This window comes from Lycium ferocissimum, chromosome 6 (assembly GCF_029784015.1).
Source record: "Lycium ferocissimum isolate CSIRO_LF1 chromosome 6, AGI_CSIRO_Lferr_CH_V1, whole genome shotgun sequence".
Classification (NCBI taxonomy): Eukaryota; Viridiplantae; Streptophyta; class Magnoliopsida; order Solanales; family Solanaceae; genus Lycium; species Lycium ferocissimum.
In genome coordinates this window covers 175975-192472 of record NC_081347.1, presented here as the reverse complement: position 1 = coordinate 192472, position 16498 = coordinate 175975, and positions in this window count along the sequence as shown.

Genomic DNA, 16498 nt, shown 5'->3' with positions numbered 1-16498 from the left:
AATGGTTAGTCTTACTTCTCAATCCTACAAAAAAGTAAAATAAGGTGCAAAATTATCGAGGCTTAGTGACGTGTGAGTCATAAACAGGTGCGACATTAACTCAACAACATCAACAACATAACCAGTGTATCCCACAAGCGGTGTCAAGTGCGACATTAACTATGTAACTTATAAATTAATAATGTCTAGTATTAGTTATCCCCATTTAGTACTCTTGTGTGCTAAATATACTAAGCAAGCGAGGAGATTATTATGAAAAATAATCACTTATCGACATTGAAATCAATGATTTTTTTTATTTTTATTTTTTTGCGAAAAATCAATGATGTTATAAGCACATGATTGAGAAAATAGTTAATAGGAACAAACTTGATCTATGTTTGTAATCCAAAATTGTGAATATAATATTCCAATTTATCATATTAAAATTTGATTTGAAAAAAAGTTCTGACCTAGATATTGAATTTGCTCCAATAGACATGTTAACCTGCGCTTCCACATATACTAGATTTTCACTGTTTATATGCATATTATATTACATTACATTTGTAAATTTCTAAATATATTTTGGTATTCCTTTTTGGATATTTTTATCGTATATGTGATGTAATTTATACTCAATGCAATTAAATCAATGAATTTACCCAAAAAAATTGGTGTAACTAATATTAGCATATCCTATTACCGACAAAGATCAAACCCTACCTTAGGTTGAAGTAGATCTAAATACTAAGATCAACTAAACTACAACATCTCGGATTGGATCGAATAATATGTTACAATTTCAAACAGAGCAATATAGACTTTTGCAACATTATATGCAAAGATGATTTCTAGTCCTTTTTCTTTTCTCTTGCTTGAAATTTAATCAGTAGCAATAAAATGCAAGATTAATTACTTCCATAATTTCATTAATATTTTACTTCGTAATAACTCGGATATAATCCCATAGAAACTGATAAATCTTTGGCACAGAAAAAGTTGGGATATGGGATATCGTTTTCAAATAGTGTAGCAATAACAAAGGCAAAATATATTAGGGAAAAGGGTCAAAAATACCCCTCTACTTTGAAAAAAGGGTTAAAAATATCCTCCGAACTTATTTTGGGTCAAAAATACCCCTCTCATCCTTAAAGTTTTCAAATATACCCCTGTCTTGACGGAAATTATCCCCCAAAATAACTCGAAATCATTTCTTAAACCCGCTCCATCATTTAAACCCGTCCCAACTGAATAATAACTCATAAGATCCCCTTATTCCCGCAATATGTAGGTTTGAAGTTTGAGGGAATTGGGAGAATAAGGGAATGGGTTATTATTCTTACTTTGAAAAAAGGGCTAAAAAATATCCTCCAGAACTATTTTTGGGGGATAAAAATACCCCTCTATCCTTGAAGTTTTCAAATATAGAGATTTCTTGACAAAATTATCCCCCAGAAATAACTTTTTCCAAATCATTTTTTTGAACCCGCTTTTCCCAATATATTAATAGAAATACAAATTATAAGTAAAAACAAAATCATGGGTACATCATTGTTCATTTGTTTCCCCGGTATATCATTGTCCACACACGACATATAAAATAAAGAAAACTAAAACGAAGAACAATTTAGATGATTGTTTCTAATTTCTCTTTCTCAAACTCAATTATCAACGGTAATTCGATTCACTTGCCTTTCACATCATTCGAATTTTCAATCTAGCGATGTGTGAAGGTACTCTACTACATGTAATGCTGCACTAATCTTATGTTAATATAGCATAATTAACTATACATGAAAATGTATGAAAGAAAAAGTATTGCATGTGGGCAGCACTATTGAGTTATTCATCGGATTTGGAGGCATGAGAGAGATAAATCAAAATGGTGGCCATTGCAAGAGGAAAAACGAGGAGCATAAAGAAAGAAGGTGGCTGAAGCGGACCCATAAACAATGGTAGAAATAAAACAAAAATCACCACGACTAACATCATTAATATTGAACCAACTCCCCATTGACATTGCTCCATTTCTTGTGCCATATTTTTTTTGGGTGCTTTCGAAGAAGTATACAAGAGTTATATATAAAGTAATGGTAAATGGCTTGTGATTTATATAGGTAGTTGTCGACAGTGTTGTTTCACAAAGGACATGAGGATTAGCTTTAAATTGTTACATGCCGCTTAATTTTCATTTTCACACTTTTGTTTTGAATTAAGTGGAAAAAAAGGAAAATTTTATAGCAAATTTAGGAGAAATATTAATGGCTTTTCTAAAACAAGAAAGCAATAATAAGCACATATAATTAATATTTTATTATGTATGTATCGATAATTAATATGACAATCATTTGATATGGATAATGATTCAACAAAATATCATATAAAAACATCTAACTTGTATTATCTATAGAATTGTATTAAACAATATTCCAATTCTAATGTGGTAGTACTAGTGTCAAAGTCACATATCGACCAAAGCGTATACAAATGAAATTCAATTTATGTTTTACTCTATAATTTATAGTTGATGTGATTATTACACTAGTGTAGCTTACAAATTTATACTAGTGTGCAGCACGCCGCACAAAAGGTAAATAAATATTAATTACATGCTAAAATTGTTAATATGTTGACTTACTAATCTGCCAACGTAACACAGTTTAGATGAAAGAATAAAATTCATTACATTAGGGTTGTTTAAAACAAATAATTGATTAACCCAACCGCAAAATTGGCTAATTACATTGATATTTTTATCCTTATAACGATAATTATCACGGATCAAATTTTTATATTTAACGATTTATTGGTGTGGGGTCGGGTCCACTGTTTACAGTTAGAAGAAACAAGATAACTAGAAACTAAGTAGTGATGTTAAGCCTTAAAAGGCAATTCTATATTGTATTGAAAATAGAGTATCATTAGATTTTTTTGCGTTGTGTATTTCTATTTTATGTATCTAAAGAAGACAAGAACGATCAAGAATAAAATTGAAATCAAGGCTTTCCGATTCTCAATCAGTTCTTTGCTCTATGTTCAATGGATTCAATAGCAAAGCATATTAAATTTTGAGTTAAAACTCAGTTTCTTTTAATTTTCTGGAACTTGCTAAGAGAAAACCTATTCGGTGTTGAAGAAATTATTTTAATTTTCAATTTGAGAAGCAAAGTCAGCTTCTTAATTTTTATTGTCTAGATTTAGCCGAATAACCGTTCGATAATTGCTAACTCGATATTGAACCAACAGATATCTTATCGGTTGGCTAGCGGATTGGTACATTAGAAGCCGATATCCGATGAGCTAAACTGTGAGCGTAATTATCCACCCGATAAGCAGCCCTACATTACACACTTTAAAAATAGATTACACTTTTTTCTTATTTTGTTCTCTCTATTTCCGCAACCTGAGGATTCATAATTAGTATACAGATTATCTTTACAATATTTAAAGAGTTATTTGTACATAATTAAAAATGCATCCATCTAGTCTAAATCATGAGATCGTCTCTGTATACATAGACATGTGTGCACACTCACTCCACATCGATAAATTTTAAATTTTGAATTTGCCTTTGTATTCACCCACTTCTTTTGCCTTGTATTTAAGTTCATTCTTCTTATGTTCTTCTTCTTCCTCTTCTATTTTTTTTTTGGAGGGGGGTGGGGGGTGGGGTGGAGGGGTTCAAATTTGAATATGAAGGGGCACCCCTTCCTCTTAATTCATATAATTTTATAACTTCTTTTTTGATCTTCAAATTTAGTTCTCATTACCGGGAACTAAATTTTCCTCCAAATTGAAAAAGGCGTTGAGACTTGACATTAGAGAGTTACTATTTTTATACGAAGTAGGCGTTTGACCATAGGATTTGGGATTCCAATATCAAGTTTTGAGTTGAAATCAAAGTTTGTATATGAAATCTGCACAAAATTTCAACTTCAAATCTCAAATTTCCAAAAAAGTAGGATTTCAAAATCCAATTTGTGATTTCAATTTTTTGTTAAATGTAAAATTTGATACATAAATTTATATTTTATATAATAAAAAAACTCATCATTTTAAATTTTGCAAAAAAATAAAATAAAATAATCTCATGCTTGATTTGAAGAGATTGTTCGAACCATGTGAAAGATTTTTTTTGTTTTTTTTGGAATAGCTAGTTACTACTACTATTGTTGATTTATTAAACCGGTAGATCTTTGTAAAGTTATGTGCATATTAAAGTTCGTAACCCATTTGTGGGATAACATTGGGTATGTTGTTGTTGTATTAACATGTAATCGCAAACATTTATTTATAAAGGGAACGTGGAGATATGCGATTTATTACTGCAGCTAGTGCCTTAGGATATTCTGTTACCTTGTTTATGAATTATGGTTTGCTCATTTACTAAGATTGTATAATTTTTTATAGTTTTTCACAAATTGTGAAGTTTTCATGTTTAAGAGAAAATACAACTTTAAAAATACAAATTGCATGTGCAAACAAAATTTCACTTCAAATCAACTGATTTCAAATTACTTTTTTTTAAGCGAATCTGCTAGGCACGTGCCTAGGGCTAGTTCTTTATGAATAATAAAATTGAACCTCAAAGGGAAGGGTATAAGTATGGGGTGCTAGACCTTACCTTACTAATTCTAATGAGGTAACGAACCTCTACTACTCAACAAGAATGAAGAAAATAAGAACTAGAGAAAACCAGGTATTCTATAATCATCACAGAGTTTATAATACACTCTGTGATGATATTACAAAGGAAGATGCTTAAATAGTGTAAAAATATAAAAGTCAAGAATAAAGTTAAGTTATCAGCCTCAAACTTCATTTTATATATGTATGAACTAAAAAATATAAATTGCTCGTCTAAAGTAACCTGAAGTATTTTCTTTTTGTCTTCTTCTTCAAATTTGTCCAACAACACTTGATAGTTCATCACTTCTTGGATTTATTGGATCTTGTTAAAGTTGTTGACACTGTTAGATGATTTTGCTTTGCCAGTCGCATCGACAGGTGCCTTGGAACAAATTCCTCAGTCACCTTACCATCCCAACTATGCTGCCTTCTATGCGTCTTCTTTTTTACTTTTGTTGCTTCCACTTCTTTGTTGCCTAGGTGAGAGATCCCCATCCTTGACCACCTTGTCAAAGCATATGTCCATCATCTCATCCACATCAAACATCTCATCGCCCAAGTCAATATCATCTATCGTAGTTGGACTAAGTCTTGAAACTACAGCGTCTGACTCATGGCTCTTTGTCAATACTCCCATCCTCATGGCTCTTTGTCAATACTCCTATATCCTTTGTGGTAATGACCAAGCTCTTCTTAGAGTTATCAATTGCATTCGATTTATCCATATCATGAGAAACAAGAGCATGAAGGATATCTCTATTAGTTAAGCTTACTTTTGTAGCGCTTAAATTAGAAGAAGTACATGTTACCACCATAGATGAACTTACCTTACTTGAAGGAACAAATGCAGGTGCTTGAGGACTTAACTTACTCTTAGGAGGTGAAGTAATATGCTCCTCTTCCTCAACTAAATCTGCCCCACCTAGGAGCACTCGTTTCCCCTTGTTTTTCCATAGAATTCAAGACCTCAATCCCTTGATTATCAATATTTTTCTCCATACAATGATCCAGCTAAATTTTACCAGTAGCGGACAATGGTTCAAAAACATTTTGAGTTGGTAGAATTAAATTAGGATCAACGCACAACTAAACATTCCTAATCGCACCCTTTTTCCCACTTAGAGAATTACTTCGACTAGCCGAGGAAACAATACTATTTCCAACTGATTTTTTGTTTGCAATCACAGTCCAATTTCCAGTCGCATTATCTTCTTCATTGCTAGAATTTTCAGCTTGCAAGTCACCAGGTTTTGAAGCAAACTTCTTCTTGAGACCATGAGAATTTTCAGCTTGCAAATCAGTAGATTTCTCAGTTGTTAGCTTCCCTTGTTCATCGCTGCCCCGTCCAGCAAAATTGGCCTTAGTCTGTGCAGAATTTCAGTAGCTTCGACATCACACAGAGATTATTTTCTGCCCCGAATCAGCTAGCGACGCATCAACCACAACTCTGGGTGTTGCCCCAATTTTATCAACATTACTAGCTCTTAATTGCTGCCTGGAATCATCGGTAGCAGCAATTTTAATAGTCACAAATTTGCTTGACTTTGCTACTTCACTTCCACTTATTTTCTGCCCAGAATTTTTGAGTTCCGATGACACAGACAAAGCTTGATCAAGAGCAATAGCAACAACTGTTACATGCCCCTGTTTATCACAAATTTGTCCAGGTTTTTCAACATGATCAACTAGATCTAACGCTTGTTGATCACTCATAGTAGCTGTTTGATCTAATTCCATATCTTGCAATTTTTTTTTAACCCTGATAGTATTACCACTCTTCCCAGCCATGAGAATTGGATTCACATTCTCAAACGATTGACTTGCATCGGGTTGAAGAATTAAGGCTAATGCTTGATTCCCTGAAGCAACTTCCTCTTCAATGACTTTGCCTTTTTTATCTTTGCATAAAATTTTCATCAGATTGGACGACCAAATCACGTGACTCAACAACCTAATTTTTATCATCACTCTTCCCAGCCAAAGTAGATTTAATTCCATTCGCATCTAGAAACTCCCTCACGTCACCTTGATACTTTTCGATAACAGTGCGCTTTTTCGCCGTGTCTTCAATTCTCAATTTTTTGTTGAATTCTTTACCAGTAATAGTCGACAATCACTTTCACCATGACCTTGGTGCTTACAGAAAGTACAATAACATGGTAGATTATCATACATGAACTTCTGAAAGTACTCGACAACTTTTCCAGATTTCTCGTCGATATATTGCAGTTGCATTTGCTGCGGTAGGTTCGCCAATAAATCAAGTTCAGCTTTAACTCTAGCTGTCTAGGTCTTGACTTCTCTTGGGTGGCTTTATCAATAGCAATGGGTTTTCTGGCTTTGCCGAGGCAATGCGCGATGTGATTGCTTTGCGAATAACTCCGGAGGTAAATTAGGAAGAGAAATCCAAACAAACGCAAACACTCTAAATTGGTGTTGTATACTCCTGTGTAACAGGTAGTTAACTGATTTAGATGCAGCTAATACGTATTTATTATACATATCAAATCTAACCAAGGTCTATCAACGCACGAGCCATCCTATAAGGCATCGACCTTTAGTTCCCAGTTGTGTAGGCAATAGCTTTCTCAACTCTTGCATATCAATTGAATCCTGCAAAAACTTTAGTATCAATGCTTGGTGTCAACCCTCTTCCATAACATACTGATTTACTCTTTCAAGTGAACGTAATTGTAGGTTCCCCATGAATAATCGCTATCGACTTTAGCACTATTTTAGACAAATTTTGTGTTGCTTGGTTTGAATTTAGGTGTGTAGCATAGGATGCTTGAGAATAGGGTTTAAGTTTGGCTCTCCCACAGCCATAGGTGCAGGGAGAAGCGACGATCATGGCTACCTTCAAGTCGACATAGGAGCCGCAGAGAGAGAAGAGAGTGTGCGTAGGGTTTTTACTACGATGGTTTCAAATTATTGAAATTACACCTTACACATTCTTATGAAGCAGATTGTACAAAAACCTAACCATCCAAACCCTCACGCCTAAAAAAAAAAAAAAATCCTCTTTGGCCTGTCGTTAGATCTTAAATTTCTTCCCTAAGATTTAGATCCTAAGCCTTATCATCCACTTCTAACCTTCAAACTTTGATCGAAGAGAAGCAGAAAAAGCTAATGTTGGTGAGAGGAACGCGTTAATAAAGGTATCATACTAGAGGAGAAGTGAATAAATGATAATGTTAAAACTAGAATCACATCACCTAGAGCACTTTCACGATCCTCTATGGGAAACACATATTCGAATCCATAAGAAGTATAACACATTGTTCCGGACACAATATTAAAAAAAAATTAAAACACCTTAAAATAAAAAATGCATTTGTTGAGCTGTGCTGAAATTGATTTTGATGACTAACAAATAATGACTGACGAACCAGGTTCTTGAAGATATGTTTATGCCGTCATGATATTCTGATAACATGGAATCTGAAACCGCTCTTATTGTTTAGTGAAGTTTATAAAAGTCCTCAAAATAAAAAGTAGGAGGGGAAGAAAGCTTCTGTTGAAGCTTCCGTTGAAGAGAAAGAACTTATTCGGAAAGATAATCAACTTTTTGATCTAAGTTGTTGGACATGATGGATGTCAAGAACTATTTCTTCTATCCATTCACGGACATAATCCTCGCTCTTCTCATTATGTAAACGATCTATCTTTTTTCGCAGGAGTGCAACTCCAAGATACTCACGTAAGGTATCAAAGTCTTTGTCGAGTAGCGGGAAATACACTTTAAGTACGCAACCAGTACAATCATCACCCTCATCAACAAAGTAATACGGAGAACAAGAACATGATCAGGAAGCTCCATTGTTAAGGAACTTTCAAGAGTGTTTAGATGAGAAAACAAGAAGAAATTTGTGATAAAAGTTTAGTGTTTATATGAGAAAAAGGGAAGAAACAATTCACTTTTGATAGTGAACGTATAGATTTTGTTTTTTTTACCTTTTGTAATTTGTTTATCCTAGTAGTTTTTTGAAGGGTTGTAATGTTTAAAAAAATTGTATGGCCCGGGCCAATAGTAGTTAAGCTTTTTTTTAGGAAATTAAGCAAAGAAAACTATTTTATTTGGTTTTTTTTTTTTTTTTGATCTAATGATAGGTCAGGCTACAGATGAAGCAGAATGCATTAAATGATGCAAAAGTGACATTTTCGTCTGTTCAAGCAAAGTGCCCATAGACTATACAATCTCTTAAGCAAAATGTACAAATAATTAAAGCAGAAAAGCTTGTGAAATGACCAATTTGACCCCGTAGCTACCAAACAAGCATGTTGACCTCCTGCTAGCTTACTACCTCTTATGTTGGGCTTCTTGGTCCTCATAGGATCTGTCGGTGGTTCCCTCTTTCTCTCCTAGCCAGCAATAATCCCTCTTATCCTGGGCTTCTTAGTCCTCCTAGGATCTGTTGGTGGTTCCCTCTTTCTCTACTGGCCAGCAAGTTAGGAAGTGGATGATTGGCTTGCAGGCACTAGGATGAGACCACGTTTGTCAAATGCAAAATCCTTGATGATTACATCACCGTCTTGATCACGCAATTCATCTGACGGCAAGAGATCGCCATCAAACAAAGAACCTTTATAAACCAAATATTTGGGTCTTTGATGCTTCTGTAAACAACTGATTTTAAGATGGAATGTGTGTATCTATATCTTTTTCTTTAAGTTTTTTTTTTTTTTTTTTTAAAGATGGAGCATATAAGATAACACATTTATAAGTCAAGCTCGAATTCTAAACGATCAGGGATTGTATTATTTAGAAAAGAAAGTTCCTGAAGTCGTATTATTTTATAGTAATAACTTCTCAATAAATATCATTTAGTAATATCTATTTATATCGTCAAGATTTAGTTCAAGTTAAGAAAATGTTAGTCATTTACTTGCAATACATTACCTTAGATCTTGTTGTAAATAATTATTTACTAATATAAAGATTTGAGTAATTTAATGCACAGTTCTAAAATATATCTGTTGTTAAAAACTTGAGAAATTGAAATAAATAATTGAAAATTAGAATAGAGATTTATTACACTCTTTTTCACCGTTCAAGAAAATAATGTGGATTTTCGTATAAATTGAAAAGGTCAAATAATGTTGCACAACAAAATTAGTTTCTATTAGTATTTATTTAACAAATATATACAAATTAAAATTTGAACTCCTTTGCGTTTAATTTTAAAATCTACTAATTTTAGTATGAGCGTGTTGCACGTGGATAAAATGTTAATTAATTAGAAATTATTACAAAAGATCAAATTATGTAAAATAATGTATAAAGTACAAGTAGATGCATAATTCATAAAGTGATTGTTATTACTTCGAGTTAGTATCTAAACTCAAATTAATTCAAAATCGTTAGTGACTTTACGAAAGTAGAGTGTCTCCGACTACTAGAATTGGTATGATTTACGCGTTTTATGAACAAAAAATCAGAATAATATTTATAATCAAAAAATAATTTCTATAGGGCCTTACCATTATTTGAATCCAGAATTGAGAGAAGTACAAGATTTTTTTTTTTTTTTTTTCAAAAAATGGTGGTAAAGTTTTTACCTATTGAGTCACTGAATAATTAAATCTTTTATTTGAAATTTAATTTTAGAGAAATAATCGCTTAAAGTCTCAGTATGTTGAATGTGAAACCATTGGCATCAGAGGCGGACCCAAATGGAAGGGTGGGAGTGCACGTCGGATTTTTTTTTATATATATGTGTGTGTATATACCTTGAGAAATTAATATATATTTAATTATGCACTCTAACAAAGAAAGTGTTTTTGGGGCACCTTGGTTGCAACTATTGTTTCCCTTACATGTCACCCTGGATCGAACCCGAATGTCACTTTTAATTATTTTTTTTAGCCTATTTTTAGGAAAACAATAAGCATTAAATGAGTTAATAGCATTCGAACTACCGTCACCACATGTTGCACAGCCTTAGCCACTGAGCTATCTTTTTCATTTTCTTCACTGTGTTAAATTTTATTTATTACACATATTTGACCTATATACTTATATTTTCGCCACTGTTACGCTATTAGTGACCGGTCCGCCACGATATTATCCCTCAATCGTCATTAAATTTTTTATTGGCGTTTATGTTAAGATAATGATACCCCGCTATCTTAAAATCCTGAATTCGCCTCTCATTGGCATGTAATGATATAGTTCGATGATAATGTATGATGCATCTTTTATATTGGATATGATGCATATTCTTATAGCGTTTGACTGGTTAGAGGTTTTGGATGAACCAAATTTCAAGTTCTCAAGAGTACTTATTTTGAATCACGTGGCTCAAGAGTACTTATTTTGAATCACGTGGCATCATAAAAAAAAAAAAAATCGATCATCTACATGGTGAAATTTCCAGGCAACGGTTATTAGCATCTTTTGGAGTAAATTTCCCGGAAGGTCATCCATGTGTATTGATAATTGCCTACAAACATCACTTTTGTTTCTTTTAGGATTAGAATATCACTCAATTATCATTATTTTTCTCAAAATATACTAAACACACAAAATCTCCATTCTCTCTTAGTTGACATGCCATGTCACATAAAATTCTATTTTTCTAATGATAAATTCATTTAACTCATCAAATCCATTCAACTCAACCCAACCCAAACCCATTTAACCTCTATATATTACACCTCTTCCTCCGTAATCATTTTTCTCAATTCAGGCACTGAGAACATATTAACAATTCCATTTTTCAATATCTTTAATTTTTGAGAAGATATTGTCTTGTGCATGATCTGAATTTAGCTTTGGAATAATTGGATTTAAATGAAAAAGTTGTACTTGAAATTTGTTTGCTTACAGAAATCTAATTATTCTTCTCTAATTTTAACCACCATTAAAAGGTTACATTTGTAATTACTAATTACAGTATCCATAAGTAAGGGTAACGAATAACAGCAGTGACAACTTACGTGACATGCTTCTTTGAAGTATTATTGCTATAATTTGTTATTTTGAATATTAAATTTGTTTATGCATATATTTTGTTAAGGCATATGGTGAAAATTTGTTACTAACTTAATCTATTTTTCCTTCTTGATCAGTAGAAAGGAACTAGTCTAATTATTTCCTCAATAGAGCAAAATGAAGAAAATGGAATTATTAATTTTCCTACTCTCACAATCTACGGAGCCAAGCTAATTGAGGAGGTTAATGGAATAATTTTTGTAGATAACGAAGAAAATGGAATTGTTAATATGTTCTTAGTGAATGAATTGAGAAAAATGATTACGGGGGAAGTGATGTAATATAAAGTGGTTAAAGGGGTTTGAGTTGGGTTGAGTTGAATGGATTTGATGAGTTAAACGAATTTATTACTAGAAAATAGTATTTTATGTGACATGGCATGCCAACTAGGAGAGAATGAGAATTTTGCGTGTTTAGTATATTTTGAGGAAAACGGTGATAGTTGGATGATATTCTAATCATAAAAGAAACAAAAGTGATATTTGTAAGCAAAACTCAATACATGGGTGACCTTGTAGAGAATTTACTCCATCTTTTGTGGTCTTATTGTCTATCGTAATAATATAGATTATTTTATTAATTGAAAATGTCAAATAATGTTGCAAAACAAAATTTTAGTGTTTAATACATATGCAAAAATAAATATTTCAACCCCTCTGTTTAATTCTTAAAATTTACTAAATTTACTGTAAGCGCATTGCATGTGCATAAAATGTCAATTAATTAAAAAGATAATTTACTAAAAATTATAGCAGTCGTGCTTCATTATGTACAAAAATCAATTTCTATTATTATTTAGAAGTATATTCAAAATACAAATTTCAACCGATATGTTTAATATTTAAAATCTACTAATTTTGTGTGCGTGAGTTGCACGTGCATAACAAGTCCAGAAATTTTTGGAAGAACATCAACAAACAAGAATTTCCAAACTTTGCAGATGTGTATCTTTAAAGGCAAATAAGATGGTCCTATGACGATCTCATGTAAGCAACAAACAAGAATAAGAAATAATCAAGAGAGCAAAGAAATCTGTGTGTGTTAGAAGACAAAGAAACAACGAAATTCCACTATACATTGCTTTTCAAATAGCACTCTTTATGTGCTAAATCTAATAGTATGTATCTTTGCTAAAAAATGTCACGATCCAAATCAGGGATTGTGCGGGCACCTCCCAAATCCCGCCTAGGAGGCGAACCCTTTGTCCCAAAACACTCACATTATATGAAGAACGAATAACACAACACTAAACAATTCTCCTTACCTAATAAGATCAGAATTTATACAAGCAATACTTTCACGAATACCAATTTTCAAAACCGGGTCTAGACTAGTACAAGAGCTTCTAAGATTTACAATTGAAATAGGTCAACAAAATAGAGCACAACCTCTGTTTTGGAATAGAATTAACAGATGTCTTCAAGATATACGTCGGAGAATCCTTTGAAGCTACTAATCCACGAACTCAACCTGTAACAACTCTACACCCCGAATAAGGTGTAGCAAGAGTAGTCTCAGTACAACACTCGTACTAGTAAGTATCATAGGCCGACAATGATTAGAAGATCATAATAACAATAGCAAACAACAGATAAGTATGGTAGGCAAATACTCAGGCAAACCACAGAATCAGTACGGGGCAAGGAGTTCTACCACTAGATACGATACAACACTCAATCCTAGATATGAACTTCTACTCCACAAACCACTAACCACGTAATACTAGTCAAGATTCACACAAGTACTACCTAAATCATCACATAGAAACAACCAATGCTAAGACCAATGTTAGAACAAGCTCACACCTACTCTCAAGGCCCTCAACAATATTCTCTTCCACCTCACTCAACAAGATAAACATGCCAACCTGCACAATAAGGATACACAACATTGAACTCGGGGTTCAACTTCTAAGTACGGGGTCGAACAATGCCACAGACACAGTCCAAGAATAGCATCACATGTACATAAAGATCCACAACCGAATCATAGCATATGGTGAAGCACCTAAACACAAGTCTGCCAAGCACAACTTCTCAGAATGATCACAACCACAAGTACAATCCACGAATCCAATCAATAGATGCAAATGAGATGATAATGATGAATGCATATGCAATGCAATGATACACACATGCTTTTGGCTGAATACCTCCACGCCTCAATAGTCATGACCCATGGGAGACCCGCGAAGTCTATGTACCTGCTGCAGCGCACAGCTCGATCCTATATATATATGTTGTGGAACGTGCAACTCGGTCCAAAATAGGTTTAATATATGTTGCGGCGCGCAACCCGATCCAAATGTATGAGTATGAATGCATGAATGATATCAATGCCAGTGAGAATCTATCAATATCAATGGTGCCACACATGGACACGTATCACAATATCACGAACAAATCACTTTCTTCCTCTTTACAAGACAATACCCAATAAATAAGAGATACGGTTTCATAATCACGATAAGGTAACTCAACCTCAAGGCTAGTATCACAAACGTGGCAACAGCCAATAGATCACAACAAGGCAACAAGCCACAATCAAACAACAATACTAACCTAAGTAATCTATCCCAAGTTCATACCCGAAGGCGTAGCATGCTTTCTCCAACAATCACTAACTCTACATATGCTTCGCTAACTGAAGTCTAACCACAAGGTAAACTAGAATCATCAATAAGACTCAACAATACGGTACGGACTCAGTCATGTCATACCGACACTAACATTCATAACTAATAAGACATCCAATAAGAACAACGTGGCAATAACCACACATTACAGTACTAACCTATGACCATCCAACCCAACTTCATGTCCGGAGATCTAGGTATTCTTTCTCCGTCACTCTCTACTGCACATATATGAAATCATAATCGGAGTCTAACTCAAGTAAGTCACAACTACCTCGAGGCCGAGTAGGTGCCACGAACATCCGTTTGATCTTCACCTTCCATCTCCGAACCGAAAGCCGAGATGGAAGGGTCTAGGAATAGCAGGGAATTCAAGTAAGCAAGAATCGAGAATTAAGGCATTTATACCCGCTAGGATGAGAATCTAAATACAATTCCAGGCCCACAAGGGTAAAACCGAAACGTTTCCTCAAATTAGGTTTTCTAGATTTCCATTGACTAATAATCTAGATTTCATGGTTATCTATATCAATATAAGTCATAAAAAGTATTCTTCCTTTTAAATCCCCAATTTCAAGAAAACCAAGTCTTAACCCATTTACAAAAATAGTTGAAGAAGTAGAATTTGGTGTTGGTTAACTAGCATAAAGGATGAATCTAAGGTTCCCTTCGAAAATGCCATGCTTTTAAGTAATGAAAACTCATCTTACCTTCCTAGGGTTTTTGCAAGATAGAAAACCACCATTTTTATTGAACCCTAAAATCAAAACTTAATAAATGAAGGAAGAGATTCAAGAGAGATAAAATAAATAAGTTCTAAATGTTACCTTCCCCAAGCACCCACGAGATTTGCTCTGAAAATGCCCCAAATGGTGGCTTAGATTAAAAGTTGCGAGAAAAATGAGGTCAAGTCACGAAATAGGCTTTAAATACTAGGTCTGGTCAGCGTCGTCCGCTGTAGCGATCCACGCTACGGGGCAAAGACTATCGCAGGGGCGGTCTCATGAGAAATCGACTCTTGCGCTGCGGCAGAAGGGGGATCTGTTGTAGCCGAAACCTTGAACTATAACCAGCCCGTATAGCAGGCAACAGATCGCTGGGGCAGACCCACTGCAGCGATCCACCCCTTGTTGTGGCGAAGTATGGGGCCTAGTGGCCCAACTCGATTTTAATTTCCTTCTAACTCGACTACGGGTCAACTTAATCAGAAAAATCCCCCCGCGTAAAACTAACAGCACAACTGATCAAGGAGGTTTTAGGATGCGAATTAAAGAAACTTCGGTAACGGCCAAACATGTCGTTACAAAAAACCAATGAAATTCTACCAAATAGATGCATTTGCCAAATACCGAAGATAATGCATTCGACTTTTGGGAAGTCCCAAAACTATAATTTGATAGTTTTATGATTATATTTATAGAAACAAGAAAACCTTACAATTATGATATTTGCAAGGAAAAGGACATCCACCCATAAGTGAGGAAAGTTATTTTGATGGAAAATGACTTTCGTCGTACCAAACACCAGAAAATGACTATAACAAAGTTTCTTGATCTGCGAACCTGTTTATGTCTCTATTTGATGTATAACACTTATATGCAAAACAAAATACTGTATGTCGAACAATATTAGCCCGTCAAAAGGAAGAAACTCATTGAACTATTGATTGACAATCAAATATTTACAGAACATAATGCTATCAGTTACTCAAAGTTACATTAACAATGCTTAGACTTAATTGAGGCTTTAAGCACTCCATGACTAAAACATCATTCATCTTCTTGTGGGTTACTTGAAAACTGGAAATCCACAACTGCAAGCCCAGAGGTCGTTGGACAAGTTGCTAAGAGACAATGATCTAACTTTGTTCCCTGACCACCATTTCAAGTTTTTGCCCTCATTTTGCAACTCGAAGAACAACAAAACACCAATAAAAGCTAGTTGTTCATAACCGCGATATGCATTCGATACACTTGTGAACTTTGACTTGGAAGTCACAATAAGTAAATCACATTTGTTAACTGCAATTTGTAATTCGTACCTGTGAATTACGACTTGTAAGAATCGCTTTGTAAACCACATTTGTGAACTACAACTTATAATTATTTTCAATTGCTATGTGCAAATTATATATGTGAACTATGACCTGTAAATCGCTTTTGTAAGTGCAATTTGTAAATCACATATGTGAATTACGACTTGTAAATCACGCTTGTGAACTAAGACTTGTAAATCACAATATCATGTAAATCACGTTT